At 37.5% G+C, this 15,612-nt stretch overlaps 1 long non-coding RNA gene across 3 annotated transcripts in view; it reads right to left on the bottom strand.

Annotated features, from left to right (window-relative positions):
- Positions 1 to 15,612, bottom strand: part of LOC132694552 (uncharacterized) — a 93,743-nt gene that overhangs the window by 57,212 nt on the left and 20,919 nt on the right. For all 3 annotated transcript variants that reach the window (XR_014137946.1, XR_009617360.3, XR_009617362.3), the window contains one exon: positions 6,014 to 6,304. This is a non-coding gene — a long non-coding RNA (uncharacterized LOC132694552). The remainder of the gene's footprint in view (positions 1 to 6,013; positions 6,305 to 15,612) is intronic.

The following is a 15,612-nucleotide window of genomic DNA, read 5'->3' as shown; positions in this document are numbered from 1 at the left end:
GGCATCCAAAAAAAAGTATTCTAAAGGAAGCCTTATCTCCAAACAGAGTTTTATCCATTTGGCACAACCTTTAGTGCAAAGGCATGATGGAGTGTGATCCCAGCAAAGGGTTTCCCTGTCTTCCTAGGAGAAGCCACCAATTTATCCACCAAGCCATTATTCACCATTTTAGTTCAAGATAAAGAAGAGTCAGCAGCTCACTGTCAAAATCAGTTCATGCAGAGATTGGTAAAATCAAGAGCTGCATGCAGCTTCATAATCAACTCCTATTCGCCAGCACCACCTTCAGATACTTCACGGTGGCTGTGCCAAGGCTCCCAGGACCTTGCCACATTCTGTCCTCCTGGACAAATTGTCCAGCGAAGACCAGCTTCTCCCTGGAATTCTCAGGGTTTCAGACCTAAACTGCTCCCAAACTATTGTCACAAGACCACACTCTGAGTCACGTCCCACCGTGTGTTGTTAGCAAGACGCTGGGTCCACAACCCACAGCTGTTGTTACTGCAGCTACTCATGGCGTCCTCACATCCTCACATTTCCACCATATAAATGTGCTGTGAGCAAGAGTTCATCATGTTCAATAACGTCGTGATGCCCAGACACATGGTCCCAGGCAGCAGCCTGCTGTTCATATGCCCACAGGGTCAGAAACATTGAACATTTCCACGTTGGTATGTGTTCCTCTCATGGGCAAAACTAGACGTCAGGTGCATAGGTGTTTCCTTTTATTCAAGCCACAAACCTTATTTTTGCCAGTGAAGTCACTGGCATTGAGACTGAGCACCCAGAATTTCTTCATATCTTGGAGCCTCCAGAGCCTCATTCTAAGGCTAATGTAACCATCTCTGTGCTTTAAGCCCATCTAGTCAAGAGACTGCCAGAAACCAGCCAGCAAGTGCTACTGTGGTTCTAAGGTATAAAACTGATCAGGGATCACAAGAAAAACTCATGTTTCAGGGTGCCTGGGTGGCTCAGTCCATTAAGCATCCAACTCTTGAGTTTGGCTCAGGTCATGATCTCACAGTTCCTGAGTTCAAGCCCCACATCAGGCTCTGCACTGACAGCATGGATGGAGCTTGTTTGGGATTCTCTGTCTTCCTCTCTCTCTGACCCTCCCTGCTCATGTTCTTTCTCTCTCTCAAAAATAAATAAACATTTAAAAAAAGAAGAAAAATTATGTTTCATCCAGGGAAAAATATGAAAACATTGAAAAACTTTAGTAGTTGTGGGGGGAGAGAATTGTAAAATAAAACAAAATTTTAAATAGAAAAAATGTGATGGGGTGCCTGGTTGGCTCAATTTCAGCTCAGGTCATAATCCAGTGCCATGGCATCAAGCCCCATGTTTGGCTCTATGCTCAGAGTGAAGCCTGCTTGAGATTCTATTCTCTCTCTCTCTCTCTCTCTCTTTCTCTCTCTTTCTCTCCCCGCCCCCCGCCCTTCTCCCCTGCTTGTGCATGCATACTCTCTCTCAAGTGGGAAAATAAATAAATAAATAAACAAACAAATAAATAGAATATTTGCAACATATGTACTGAGAAAATGCCATGTCTAACAAACTTAATGCTAGTCCTAGATTATTTATGGTGAAAAGGCAGAGAAGAAGAAAAGAAGGAAGGGAAGAGTAAGGAAAAGTGAGGGGGAAGGGAAGGAAAGAGAAAAGTATATACAAAAAGCTTCTTTATCTAGAAATTAATAAGAAAATACAAGGTTTGGCTCTAGATACTCTGAAACTACCTTTGGAAGTTAGTCGGGATTCCTTTCTCTTATAGCACTATTTTTTTACTTATTGAGATTGCATAAATTTATGGCTGATGTTATTTTACACTGATATGCTTGTATTTTTGTTATTTTGAGAATGCTTTATAGACTCTTGTAACCAAGACATAATTCACAGATGAAATATAAAATATGAAATATTAATAAGGGGATTAAGAGTATACTTATCTTGAGCACTGAGAAATGTACAGAACTGATGAATCATTATATTGTACACCTGAAACTAATACACCTCTGTATGTTAATTATACGTCAATTAAAAAAGACATAATTTGCGCCCTTTACTACATTAATTATTTAGAGCCACATGTAATCTTGATATTCTGATGTTTGGGAAAAAGGCACAAAAAGTTTCCAATAGTGTCTCTAGTACTGGAACAAACCAGGAGCATTCTGATCCTAACAGCTGTTCAAAGACTGAATAGTACTGACTTCCACACATACCAGAAGCCTACATTAGAAGGTAAGCTAGCAGATATGACCTTCAAGTCCACCATCATCAAATTAAGACAAAGAATTTCAACAGCAGAGCAACCCCACTCCATCCATCTGCCCAGTCTAAGTCTGCATATTGCACAGTGGTACCTATATGCCAAAGGAACCACTGAAGCGCTCCAAGTATTACTTATTATAGGATGTAGGTAATGGAAAGGAGACTCTTACCATTGTTGTCATCAACATTGTCAATCTGGGATGGCTTTGATCATATATGGTTTTTCAAAAGTTTATTCTCACGAGCTAGGTTTGAGACATCACAACACTGGCATGAATCACAAGATCAATAAAACCTTCCAAGGTTCTGCAAACCTAGTACCTCTGTCTCCTTGACATTCTCCTGTAATGCTTAAGACAGGCTGTTGAGATTGAGTGGGAGGCTAAATGGGCAGCTTGAAGAAAATTATAAATGTTTGTAAAATCTGCTGAGGGAATTTTGGAGAAGCAGATGGCCCAGAACAAAAAAAGATTGCCAAGCTCTGTTGGAGTTTCACCTGAATTTAGAGGTCACGGATTTATTGTGGCTCTTACATGCCAGAACCATTAGGTTTGTTTTCACATTTAATGCTCGTGACATCTATGTATGTATATGTAATTTGTCTTGATTTTACAGAATTTAAGGCACTAATATAAGCTTCTACAGCTAGCACATTAGGGTCTCATGGTTGCAAACAACAGAAAATTACTCTGGCTAATAGAAGATAAAAAGCAATTTCATTGAAAGGATATGTGCAAGCTATCAAAACAAAGGGGAGGCTAATGAACCAGTATGTAAAGAACAAAATGTTTTCACAGGTCTTGGTAGTAGAAACAAATAGCTGTCTATGTGAATCACTTAATGCTTTGGATCACTCCATTCCAGAGTCCAGTTCCAGAGAGAGAGAAACTGTTTGTCCTAGCAAGGCTCATATGCTTAGGGGAGCTGCCTCCAAGCCTAGAGGGTTGGACAGGTAATTCACTAAAGAATTGTGATGCTGTTGCCAAAAGAAAAGGGGTTGGATGATGGTGAGCAAAAATTAATAAATGTCTGCTGTAGATAAAAGAATAAAAGCTTCAGAATTAAGATCTGAATCTATATTTGTCACATGTAAAACCTAATACGGTATGTTCTTTGCCAAGTTGCCTCCTAACGGGAATGAAGAAGACAATTGTTTGGGGGTTACAGTACAGGTGGAACAGGAGAGTAAGAATGTGAGAGGGTCAGGAAGCCTGCAAATGATGATAGGTGGTAGGGCCTCCAAGCTAGGGATGAAAGTGAGGCCAGGGGTGCCTCGGTGGCTCAGTCAGTTAAGCATCTGACTTTTGATTTCGGCTCAGGTCATGATCTCACCGTTCGTGGGTTCAAGCCACACATCGGACTCTCTGCTGGCAGCACGGAGCCTGCTTGGAATTTTCTCTCCCTCTCTCTCCCTTTCTCTCTGCCCCTCCCCTGCTCACATGGTTTCTCTCTCTCAAAATAAATAAATAAACTTAAAAAAAAAAAAAAAAGAAAGAAATGTAAGGCCAGAAGGGGACTTCAAAACCAGGAGAACTGGAAGGACAGGGTGGTGAAACAGGTGAGGTGTGGGTATTTCTGGGAGTCTTCTGAAATGATTCCAGAAATTCTATGAAGTAAACCCAGTGAGAGACATGTCCTGAGAAACTGAGGTATGTCATGACAGGTCCACAAAGAACAAATAAAGTTCTAATTGTGTTTTAGTTTCTGATACAATCAAAGAACACTATTTAGCTATTGAAGACTTAAGCAGGAGGCAGACAGTTCATTTTCACAACCATCTTAAAAATAAAATCTGCTCCAGAGATTGAACAAAGGAAAAATGAAATCTATATTGATCATGGTATTTACAAACTTAGTGAAGAATGTCTGAAGGATATTTTATGAATGAACTTATTTTCCTACCCACACCTTTCCCCAGAGAAATGTTTTATGACTGTAGGTAATATGACTAGGTAATATGACTCTCAAACAAAAAGAGTGTTAACACAAGCCTAGAGGCAAAACGTTTTTGGTGACTAAAGATAGTCCTACTGATACAAAGAAATTGAAAGCAAGTGTCTTTATTTGCTGTGTATTAAAAGGAAGGAAAATACATCAGAGGAAATCTACCATTTATGAAAACAGTAGAGCGCATCAAACCAACCCTTTCTGGAGTGTGGGGGACAAGAAATGAGCATGGTTATAAAAGGGCAAGATGAAGGGTCCTTGTGTTGATGGAAATAATCTGTACCTTGACTGTATCAATGTCAATATGTTGGTTGTGATATTGTACTATGGTTTTGCAAAATGTTACCACCGGAGAAAGCTAGATGGGATCTCTCTGCATTATTTCTTACAACTGTATGTGAATATACCATTATCTCAAAAAAAAAGTTTAATTAAAAAGAAAAACAACAGGGGCACCTGGGTGGCTCAGTCAGTTGAGCATCTTAGCTCAGGTCATGATCTCACAGTTCATGAGTTTGAGCCCTAAATCTGGCTCTCTGCTGTCAGCGAGGAACCAGCTTCAGATCTCAGATCCTCTGTCCCTCTTCTCTGCCCCTCCCCCACTCGTTCTCTCTCTCTCTCTCTCTCTCTCTCTCTCTCTCTCTCCTCTCTCTCTCTCAGAAATAAACATTAGGAAAAAAGAAGAAAAACAACACACACACAAACACAAAATGAACTTTCCTAGCTATAGGGAAGAAGAGTTCTCTCCACCCCTTGTGTTTCCATATGCAGTAATTTGAACTAGACCAAAACGGTTTTCTAACCTGGCTGCTCATTTGTTCCCTGGTGACCTCAAACTTCCTGGAAAACTGAGAATTACTGAGCTTCTCTCCACCCCTCATTTACTCCTCCCTAGGGAAGCTGGGGAGAATAAACAGCTCAGCCCTTCCCCCACCCTCTCTAGTCCAGTGTTTTGCAGACAGCGTGTCAGCTTTCCTCTCCTGGGACTTTATTCCACTGGGAAGACCGTGTTGTTCAACTGCGCCAGTGACTACTGGATAACTCTGGGAAAAGTGTGAGAGTGCCCACTTGGCCGTGTCTTCCAGTCAGCTTTATGAAGCTGATAGTTTGACCTTCATTTGTCTGATTCTGTATCTCTTTCAACTGATTCTGAATTGGAAAGGAAGAAAGGGATGATTTTTTTTTTAGGTACTTGGTTCCTGCAAGAAAAGGAGTTTCAGCTGGTCTGAACTCTTACATCAGACCAAGGGACCCTGGGGATATGACCTTAGATTTGCCTTCTTGCCACTCAGCTCTCCAGAATGTAGCAAAGTAAGATAAACGTGGAATGTTACCAGGTCAGATTGCACCTGGTTTACAGAAGCATTCATTGTGAAATCTCACTGATGGGTTGCAGCTGCACTGGGAGGCATGTGACTTGGCATTTGCTCCTGAAGAGACTATGTAACAAGCAGGGATTACACACGGGTAACACGGGGAGGGAACAGATGGGGTGGCTGTCCTAAGGTGAAACTGTCTGCACCAGGTTTGCCCTCATCTCTTGTGACTCAGCCCTGAGGAGTGGAGGAGAGTGGAAGCCACACCTAACCTGTCACCAGGTATTACAGAACACTTGTAGCAAGTCGTCCACTAAAATTCTAGCACCTGGTCCCTGCCCTTCAGTAACCGGACAAAGTTCTTTGTTAAGTTCATCTAGTTCTTGCAGTCATTCTGGTAGGTTAGCGCATCTATCCCTTGTTCCAACACGGATCTCCATTTTCCTTCCCTTTTTAGAGATGTAAGAAAGCTAACTTACCTTCTCAGATGTCCTTGCCATTAGAGGTGGTCCTATAATTCAGTTCTGGCAAATGAAACGTAAGCTGAATACTATTTCTGGTACCGCCTCTTCCATTTCATGCTTCTTGCCTGGAACACATGCATGATTCTGGAGACTGACCGGTCATTGCCAAGTATGGTATACAGCAAGACAGAAGGGTCAGTTGGTGGTGGTGTTGAGCTACCATACCAGTCTTGGACCTCCCTTCAACCAGATTTGGGGAGAATGTCCTGGATTGTCCAGTTGGACGCAATGTGATCATAAAAGTCCCTATAAGGGAAAGAGAGAGGTAGAAGGAAGGATCAGAGAAATATGTGACAACGGAAGCAGAGTCAAAGGAATGCTATGTTGCTGGCTTTGGAGGAGGAGGAAGGGGGCGGTGAGGCAAGGAATGTAGGCAACCCCTAGAAGCTGGAAAACGAAACAGCATCTTCCCCTGAGACCAGAAGGAATGCAGCCTTTCCGACACCTTAGTTTTAGCCTAGTGAGGCCTGTGTCAGATTTCTAAACCCACCGAACTATAAAACAGTAAATTCTTGTTGTTCAAACCACTAAATATGCAGTAATCTGTTACACTGGCAATAGGAAATGAATACACTATATTAAGACCTTTTAATAACAAATTATGGTTAGACTAAGGAAATTGTTTCCTTTTAGTGTAAGATAACCTCTAGTTTTTAAATCCAGGGCAGGTAAAAAGAGACATAACTTATTTTTTAAGAATAAAAAAATATCCCCAGGAACCTAGGAAAAGACGGATATTTTTATAGCCATGGTAACAAACACCAAAGCTGGTTTTAAAAACTATTTAACTGATAAGTGACAACTTCAGTAAACACACCTCAGGAACAGGAAACATGCTTCTATAACCCATGTCTCTAAGGCTGATTTTCAGCTACTCCTTCCTCAGTAACCAATACCTCCCCAAACAAAATTTCCCATAAAACCTGTATTTGCTTTGCTCAGTGAGACTGTGTCTGATCAGCATAGCCTTCCCTTACTTAAGTAAACAATAAATTCAGTGTCTAGGTTTCACATTTTGGTTGATGATCTCATCCGTTGAAATATTATACATTCTTCTTAAGACAAACTTATTCTTAATTTATCAAGGGTCAAGGAAAACACAAAGTGCCAAGTTTTGATACTGTTAAGTGAAGGTAGTTGGAAAAGCAGTATATAAGAATTTGTTTTCATTATGGGAAGAAATAATTTTATGTGTTTTTTTAATATTTATTTATTTTTGAGAGAGGGAGAGAGAGAGCAAGCACACGAATGGGGAAGGGGCAGACAGAGAGGAAGACAGAGGATCCAAAGTGGGCTTTGCAGAGAGCCCAATGTGGGACTTGAACCCACAAACCGCGAGATCATAACCTGAGCCAACATCAAGAGTTGGACTTTAAACTGACTGAGCCACCGAGGCACCCCTTCTATTTGTTTTTTTTAAAACTCTTGATTTGTTCCTATGTTTACATTTGAAAAACAAAAATCCTAAAACTAAATGAAATCACTCATGATCCCACCATCTTCATTTTCTTAATATTTAAAAACTTACAAGTCCTGATCTGCTTCCTACCCCCCCTAACCCCACCCAACAGAGGTAATTGCTAATAACAATTTTATGTATATCTTCTCAGATGTAAACTTAGGCACAGAGGTGTTATAAGAAGGCTATTTTAACCAGTTGCCATGGTGTTGCTAGGATCTTTGGAACGTATTTTATATGGCTAAGTATAGTTTGGTATTTTAGCACGGTTGTGGGCTTCTTAAGAATGGCAGCCATGATACATTCATCTCTCCATAACAAGTTACATTACATAATGGGTTTTCAACAAATATTTACTGAATTGAATTAAGAACTAAATTTCTCTAAATAAGATCCCATTTAATTTCTGGTATAAGAATATAATACTTAGTCCTAAGGCAATATAGACAGGTCCTGAGTCCATCTGTGGTGGACTCTTTGGGATCTTAATGTTTAATGTTCTAGGACAGAATTGCTCAAAGAGTAGTCAACTAGTGGTGGTTTATCAAATATTCAAAAAAAGTTGGACATTTCAGGGGGAAAAAGCAAAGAGGTAATTTTGTTCACACATAGTTCATAAATGTGAGGTTAAGATTAATTACTTCTTGGGGGCACCTGGGTGGTTCAGTCAGTTAAGCGTCTGAGTTTGGCTCAGGTCATGATCTCATGGTTCGTGGGTTCTAGCCCCAAGTCAGGCTCCCTGCTAACAGCTTAGAGCCTGGAGCCTGACTGCTTCAGATTCTATGTCCCTCCCCACCCCACCTCTCCCCCTCCCCCATTCATGCTCTATCACACTCTCAAAAATGAACATTAAAAAAAATTTTTTTTAAAGATTCATTACTTATTTTTACAGAAATCCTCTTATATTCTTAGTTCATTATTTTAAAAATAGATTATGATTTTCATGATTCAAAATTGAAAACAGTTGGGGCACCTGGCTGGCTCAGTCGGTAGAGCACATGACCCTTGATCTCAGGGATTGTGAGTTTGAGACCCACCTTGGTTGTAGAGATTACTTAAAACATAAAATTGAAAAAGGTCAAAGGATAAACAGTAAAAAGTCTCACCACAACCACATCCCCTAGCCAATATTGGTCAGTTTGTTATGTATCCTTCCAGAGATACTTTATTTAAAAAAAATTTTTTTTTAATCTTTATCTATTTTTGAGAGAGAGATAGTGAGCAGGGGACGGGCAGAGAGAGGGAGACACAGAATCTGAAGCAGGCTCCAGGCTCTGAGCTGTCAGCACAGAGCCCGACGCGGGGCTCAAACTCACAGACCGCGAGACCATGACCTGAGCCAAAGTCAGACGCCTAATCGACTGAGCCACTCAGGAGCCCCCAGAGATATTTTACAACATATAAGAAAACACACGCACACATACACACACCACTGATCATTTTAGACAAGTGGTTTAGGCTATAGTCTTCTGCACCTTACTTGTTACACACATGCAACAGTATGTCTATGGCAGCCTTCCATTTCAGTACACAGAGTAGTCTCATTCTCTTATACAGCTGCAGAGAATTCTCGAATGGACCTAAAGAAGTTTTCTTTTTTAAACTACTAAGATCTTAATAAATAACTTTGTACAAATGTTAGTTCATACACATTTGAATCTATCTGTAGGACAAATTCCTAGAAACAGAACTGTTGGGTCAAAAGGTATGTGAATTTGTAACTTTTAAAGTTACTGCCAAAATCTCTCTTCATGGGGGCAATTCATCCTCTCATGGAAATTAGAGTGCCTACTTCCCCATAGGCTCAGCCACACAATACATTATTATCAAATTATTTTCTCTGCTAATCAAACATCTCAAAAATGATCACTTAGCAGGACATTAACTAACATTCTGTTGTGAAAGAAGTTTACTCTTTTTTTTTATGTTTAAATCATTTGTATTACCTTTTCTGTGAATTATCTGGTCATATGATTTGTCCAATTTTTATTAGGTTGTTTTTTCCTTTAGTTATTGTAGGTGCTCTTTTATATTAGGAAAATTAGCCCTTTGTGATACAAATATAAAATGAATTTCCTCAAGTAGCCATTACCTTTTGACTTACTTTATGGTAACTCTTCCCCTGCAGAATTTTTTTAAAATGTGACTTGAAAACACTTTATCCCATTCTTTGGTTGTCTTTTCACTTTCTAGGTAATGTCCTGGAAGCGCAAAAATTTCTAATTTTAATGAAGTCCAATTTATCTATTTTTTTCTTTTGTTGCTTATGCTTTTGGTGCCATATCTAAGAAACCATTGACTAATGCAAGGTCACAAAGATCTATATCTATGTTTTCTTATAGCTTTAGCCCTTATATCTAGGTATTAATCCGGTTACAATTAATTTTTGTGTATAGTGGGTGGTACTTAAGTTCTAAATTCATTTGTTTGTAGATTCCAATTGTCACAGAACTATTCATTAAAGACTATTCTTTCCCCCCATTGAATTGTCTTGACAGTCTTATTGAAAGTCATTTTACCATAAGTGTATGGGTTTTTTTCTGGACTCTCAGTTCATTCCATTCATCTGTATGTGTATCCTTATGCTAGTACCACATAGCCTTGAATACTGGAGCTTTAAAGTAAGTTTTCAAATGGAGAATTCTGTGTTCGAACTTTGAACTTTTTCTTTTGTTATACATCTGAAAGTCTTTTTTATTGAAAAAATAATTGACATACAATGTTGTATTAGTTTCAGGTGTATAACATGATTTGATATTTATATACAAAATAGTCACCATAATAAGTTGGTCACCATATAAAATTGTAACAGTGTTATTGACTATATTCCCTACGCTGTTCATTATATCCCTATATCTTATTTATTTTTTTAATGTTTATTTTTGAGACAGACAGACAGACAGAGTATGAGCGGGGAAGGGGGAGAGAGAGAGGGAGACACAGAATCTGAAGCAGGCTCCAGGCTCTGAGCTGTCAACACAGAGCCCAATGTGGAGCTCGAACTCATGAGCCACAAGATCATAACTTCAGCTGAAGTCAGACACTTAACCAACTGAGCCACCCAGGCGCCCCTATCTTACTTATTTTTATAACTGGAATATTGTGCTTCTTTTTCAAGATGTTTTAGCTCTATAAGGCCCCTTGCAATTGTATATGAACTTGAGGACCAGCTTCTCCATTTCTGCAAAAAGGCAATTGGAATTTTGACAGGCATTGTATTGTAGGTTAATGTGGGGGAGTAGTGTCATCTTAACATTAGGTATTCCAATCTATAAACATGACTGTTTGTTCAATTTCCAGTCTTCTTTAATTTCGTTCAATGATGTTTTATTTTTTAACTATGAGCCATTCACTTCTTTTGTTAAATTTATATTAACTTTCTTGTTCTTTTTAATACTATTGTAAATGGAAGTATTTTCTTCAATTTTGGATTGTTATTACTAATGCATAAAAATACAATTATCTTTGTATATTGATGCTGTATCTCTGAAACATTGCTATACTCATTTATTAGCCCCCATGGATTTGTAGATTCTCTAGGACTTTCTATATATATAAAACTATGTCATCTGCAGATAGAAATAGTTTTACTTCTTTTTTAATCTAGATGCCTTTTATTTTATTTTCTTGCCTAATTGCTTTGGCTGAAACCTCTAGTGCAATGTTGAATGGGAGCAGCATACTTATTTCCAATATTTTTTAACTTCTAAGTTTTCCCCAAATTATAAAGATAATTGCATTAGCTAGGAAAACGTTAGTGGAAATAGTAGTCATTATTTTTTAAACTTTTTGTTAATGGGAGTGCTTCTAATATTTTTCTATCAAACAGAAGCTGTCTTGGGCATTAAAATAGATTTATGTTAAGGTAGTATATTCTATTCTTATTCTTTTATAAACATTTTGATTCAAAAGTAGAGTTTAAGTTTTTATCAAATCCTGTTTCAAAGTCTGTAGTTGATATTCTTTGTATCTATTCATAAAATGTATGTCCTAATATTTAATCACCTTTGTATTCCTGAAATAAACCCATTCTGTCATACTGTTCTTTTAAGATATTGCATGATTCCATGTCCTAATATTTTATTTAGTATTATTTCATCAATAAGTGAAATTAATGGGCATTTCCTTTCCTTATAGTCTTTGTCAGATTTAGTATCTAAATTATTGTTTCATATAAAGAACTTGGAAGGTTTCTTCTTTCTCTGTGTGCTGGAATACCTTAAATAATTTTGGAATTATCTATCCTTTAAGGTTGCAGTGTAACAGCCTATAAAAAGTGTTTTTTTGTGTGTGGGATAGCTCTTTATACTTTCTTTTAAGTAATTAATTTGTTTAGACTTTCAGTTTATTTTCAGATCAGTTTGGCATATTACAGCTACTTTCTTTTTTTTAAGGTTTATTTATTTATTTTGAGAGCAAGTGAGTGAGAGCATGGGGAGGGGCAGAGAGAGAGAGAGAGAGAGAGAGAGAGGACCCCAAGTAGGCTCCATGCTGTCAGTGCAGAGCCCAATGTGGGACTCAGTCTCATGAACCATGAGATGATAACCTGAGCCAAAACCAAGAGTCAGATGCTTAATTGATTGAGCCACTCAGGCACCCTGGGTATATTATAGTTTCTTAAAACAAACCCATTTTACCTAGAATTTCCAAATTATTGCATCATGTATATTTGTGCTTTTTTTCTTAATTAACATACTTAAAAGTTTTTTTTTTTCTTTTCAAGCAACCAGCTCTTGGGTTATTTAATTCTATCATTTTTATTTTATAATTAAGTAGTTGCTACTTTTATCTTTTTAATCTTCTCTGCTTTCTTAGATTTATTTTGCTGATCTTTAATTTCATTTGGATGCTTCATTCTTTCTTATTAGTTAATATGGTGAAATATTCTAGCTGCTTTGTAATTTAATGACCTGTGGATAAGACCTACTTTGGAACATTTATAGAGCTATAGTCTAGGATATGTTTGCATCCACATGACCTGATACATATGCAATTTATATCCACTTAAAAAACAAAATCATTTAAGCAGGCACTGATAGCCAGTGACAAAACTGGTCAAACTTAATGCTTGACATAACGTTAGTTTGCTAAAGGACAGTTAGACCCTGACCTTTATGCAAACTTTCTGCACTGTAATTGCTTGCTCCGTCTCAGATGTAAATTCCACCCCATGTGCCTAACCACCAACTAAAATTTCCTACCTTGATCTTTCTGCTTTTGCAATATTTGACACAGTTCATTAAGTTCAAGACCCACCCTCCTTGCAATTTTAGTGTCCCCCTTCCTCTTTCCACAGTCACCTGTCCCCTGGTCTGTGCATATAAAAGTTTTGCTTGCCCATGCCTTCTCAGAGATGTTTCTCGCTTAGGTTTTGAGTATCTCTCTATTGCAATAGTCCCCCTTAATAAATACTTGCCTTGTTAATATTTTTGTTTTGACCAGACCATATTTTTGTTTTGACATCATAAGAGTTTGAAAGACACTTTGATTTCTAGAACTCCATTGAGTTTTGGATTATAATTTTGTTGCCAGTGATTTTTGCTTATTAAATAGGATATTTATGTATGTAGTAGGTTTCTGAAATCCCCTAGTACAATCCCTAGCTATTCTAACCAAATTGTGATATACTATAAAAATATTTAAAATATTTTCCTCTGAACACTTGTTTAGCAGTAACACATAAATTCTGATACGTAATGTTTTTATTACTGTTTTATCCAAATAGTCTGCAATTCCATTTTTCCCTTGGGCCCAAGAGCTGTTTAACCCAAGATATTTTATTTTCCAAGTGGGGCTTTTGTTTCCTTGTTATGCTATTGCCTTCTAGTTTTATTTTATTGCTTCTAGAGAAAGTTGTCTGTACTGGTTGGCTTTTGTTTGTTTGTTTTTGGAATTTATTAAAGTTTCCTGTTTAATTGGGAAAATATGAGATATATTCTCTGTTTTCAGAATCACAAAATTGATTAATAACTCTACTATATTATGTTATTTAAGTCCATGATATCCTTATTTGTTTCTTTGTATATTTAATCTGTCATGGACTTGGGGGATGAATTGAAGTACCCTGCCATTAATGTGCTTCTGTCTACTTCTCTGTGTAGAACTTAACTTTTGCTTTAAGGACTATGCTTATACTGATGCTATGTCATATGTACATAGATATCCCTAACTCTTTTTTTTTTTAATTTTTTTTAATCTTTATTTATTTTTGAGAGAGAGACGGAACATGAGCAGGAGAGGAGCAGAGAGAGAGAGGGAGACACAGAATCTGAAACAGGCTCCAGGCCCTGAGCTGTCAACACAGAGCCTGACATGAGGCTCGAACTCACGAACCGTGAGATCATGACCTGAGCTGAAGTCAGACGCCCAGCTGACTGAGCCACCCAGGCGCCCCTAGGTATCCCTAATTCTTATCTCTGTCAATTGCACCCTTTTGCATATGAAGTACACTTGTCTTATTTAATGCTTTTTTTCTTTCAGTTTTAAGTTTCTCTTTCTTTACAGTGGAGAATTACTTTTATTTTGTATCCAATCTGACTCTTCCCTTTTACTGGATGAGTTTAACTCATTTATAATTATTACAATTATTTACAATTATATTATAATTATAATTATTACAATTATTTAGTCATAAGAATGCCATGACTGTTTAGTTGTTATATTGTGATATCATTCATGCTTTTAAGGTTAAAAAATTATTTCCTGTGTGGTATTTTGCTTGGTTATACATGAAATTCTTCTTTTTTTTTTCAATATATGAAGTTTATTGTCAAATTGGTTTCCATACAACACCCAGTGCTCATCCCAAAAGGTGCCCTCCTCAATACCCATCACCCACCCTTCCCTCCCTCCCACCCCCCATCAACCCTCAGTTTGTTCTCAGTTTTTAAGAGTCTCTTATGCTTTGGCTCTCTTCCACTCTAACCTCTTTTTTTTTTCTTTCCCCTCCCCCATGGGTTTCTGTTAAGTTTCTCAGGATCCGCATAAGAGTGAAACCATATGGTATCTGTCTTTCTCTGTATGGGTTATTTCACTTAGCATCACACTCTCCAGTTCCATCCATGTTGCTACAAAGGGCCATATTTCATTCTTTCTCATTGCCACGTAGTACTCCATTGTGTATATAAACCACAGTTTTTTTATCCATTCATCAGTTGATGGACATTTAGGCTCTTTCCATAATTTGGCTATTGTTGAGAGTGCTGCTATAAACATTGGGGTACAAGTGCCCCTATGACATGCAATTCTTCTGATAATTATGACTTGATATTTTTGTCAATGTCTAATCTTCTTTCTTTAGACAGGATTATAAATGCCCAATTCTAAGCAACAATTAATTAGTAGTTTGCCTCATCATTCCACCTCCCTTTCTTCTCCATAACTTCCCAATTTTAGTTAATTATATTATCTTTCTTAATGTTTATCTTTGTTTAGTAAATATAATACCCATATTTGTTTTTTAGTTTTAATCCTATTTATCAGCATTCCTTAATGTTACCTACCTTATGCTTTCTAGTTATCTATTGTTTGATAAAAAATTGTTCACTGGCAGAATCTTCAAATGAGTCAACGGAAACATTATCCCTAGGATCTTGTGTTTTCAGAACTGTTTACCTTTATACTTCAGCAACAGTTTGACTGGATATATAATTCCTGGGTCACATCTCTTTCCTTGAGGATTTTGTCTGTATTGCTCTATCTACAATGTCTTCCAGGAATGAATATTGTGGAAAATGTGAAGTCAGCCTGTTTTCCTCATTATAAGTGATTTATTTTCTTTCACTTTCAAAGAATGCTAATTTTTGAAATCTAATAATTTTATGAGGACATATGTTGGTATTGACCATGTGGGACTATTTTTGTAAAATAGTATTTGCCCTTTTATATTTTCAGACTCCAGTATCTTTTTATTTCTGTGATTTTTTTCTTGAATTATATTTTTAATTTTTTCCCTTTGCTTTTAAGATCTGTGGATTTATGGTTTTTCATCAGTTCTAGAAAAAAATTCACAGCCATTATCTCTATATATTGCTTCTCCTCCTTTCTCATTCTTTCTATGTGGAACTCTAAATGTTAGATCTTATCATTCCATCTT

The sequence above is a fragment of the Panthera onca genome, chromosome B4 (genome assembly GCF_046562875.1).
Source record: "Panthera onca isolate mPanOnc1 chromosome B4, mPanOnc1 haplotype 2, whole genome shotgun sequence".
Classification (NCBI taxonomy): Eukaryota; Metazoa; Chordata; class Mammalia; order Carnivora; family Felidae; genus Panthera; species Panthera onca.
The sequence above is the reverse complement of the archived record's forward strand: the minus strand, read 5'-3'. Positions and strand labels throughout refer to the sequence as shown.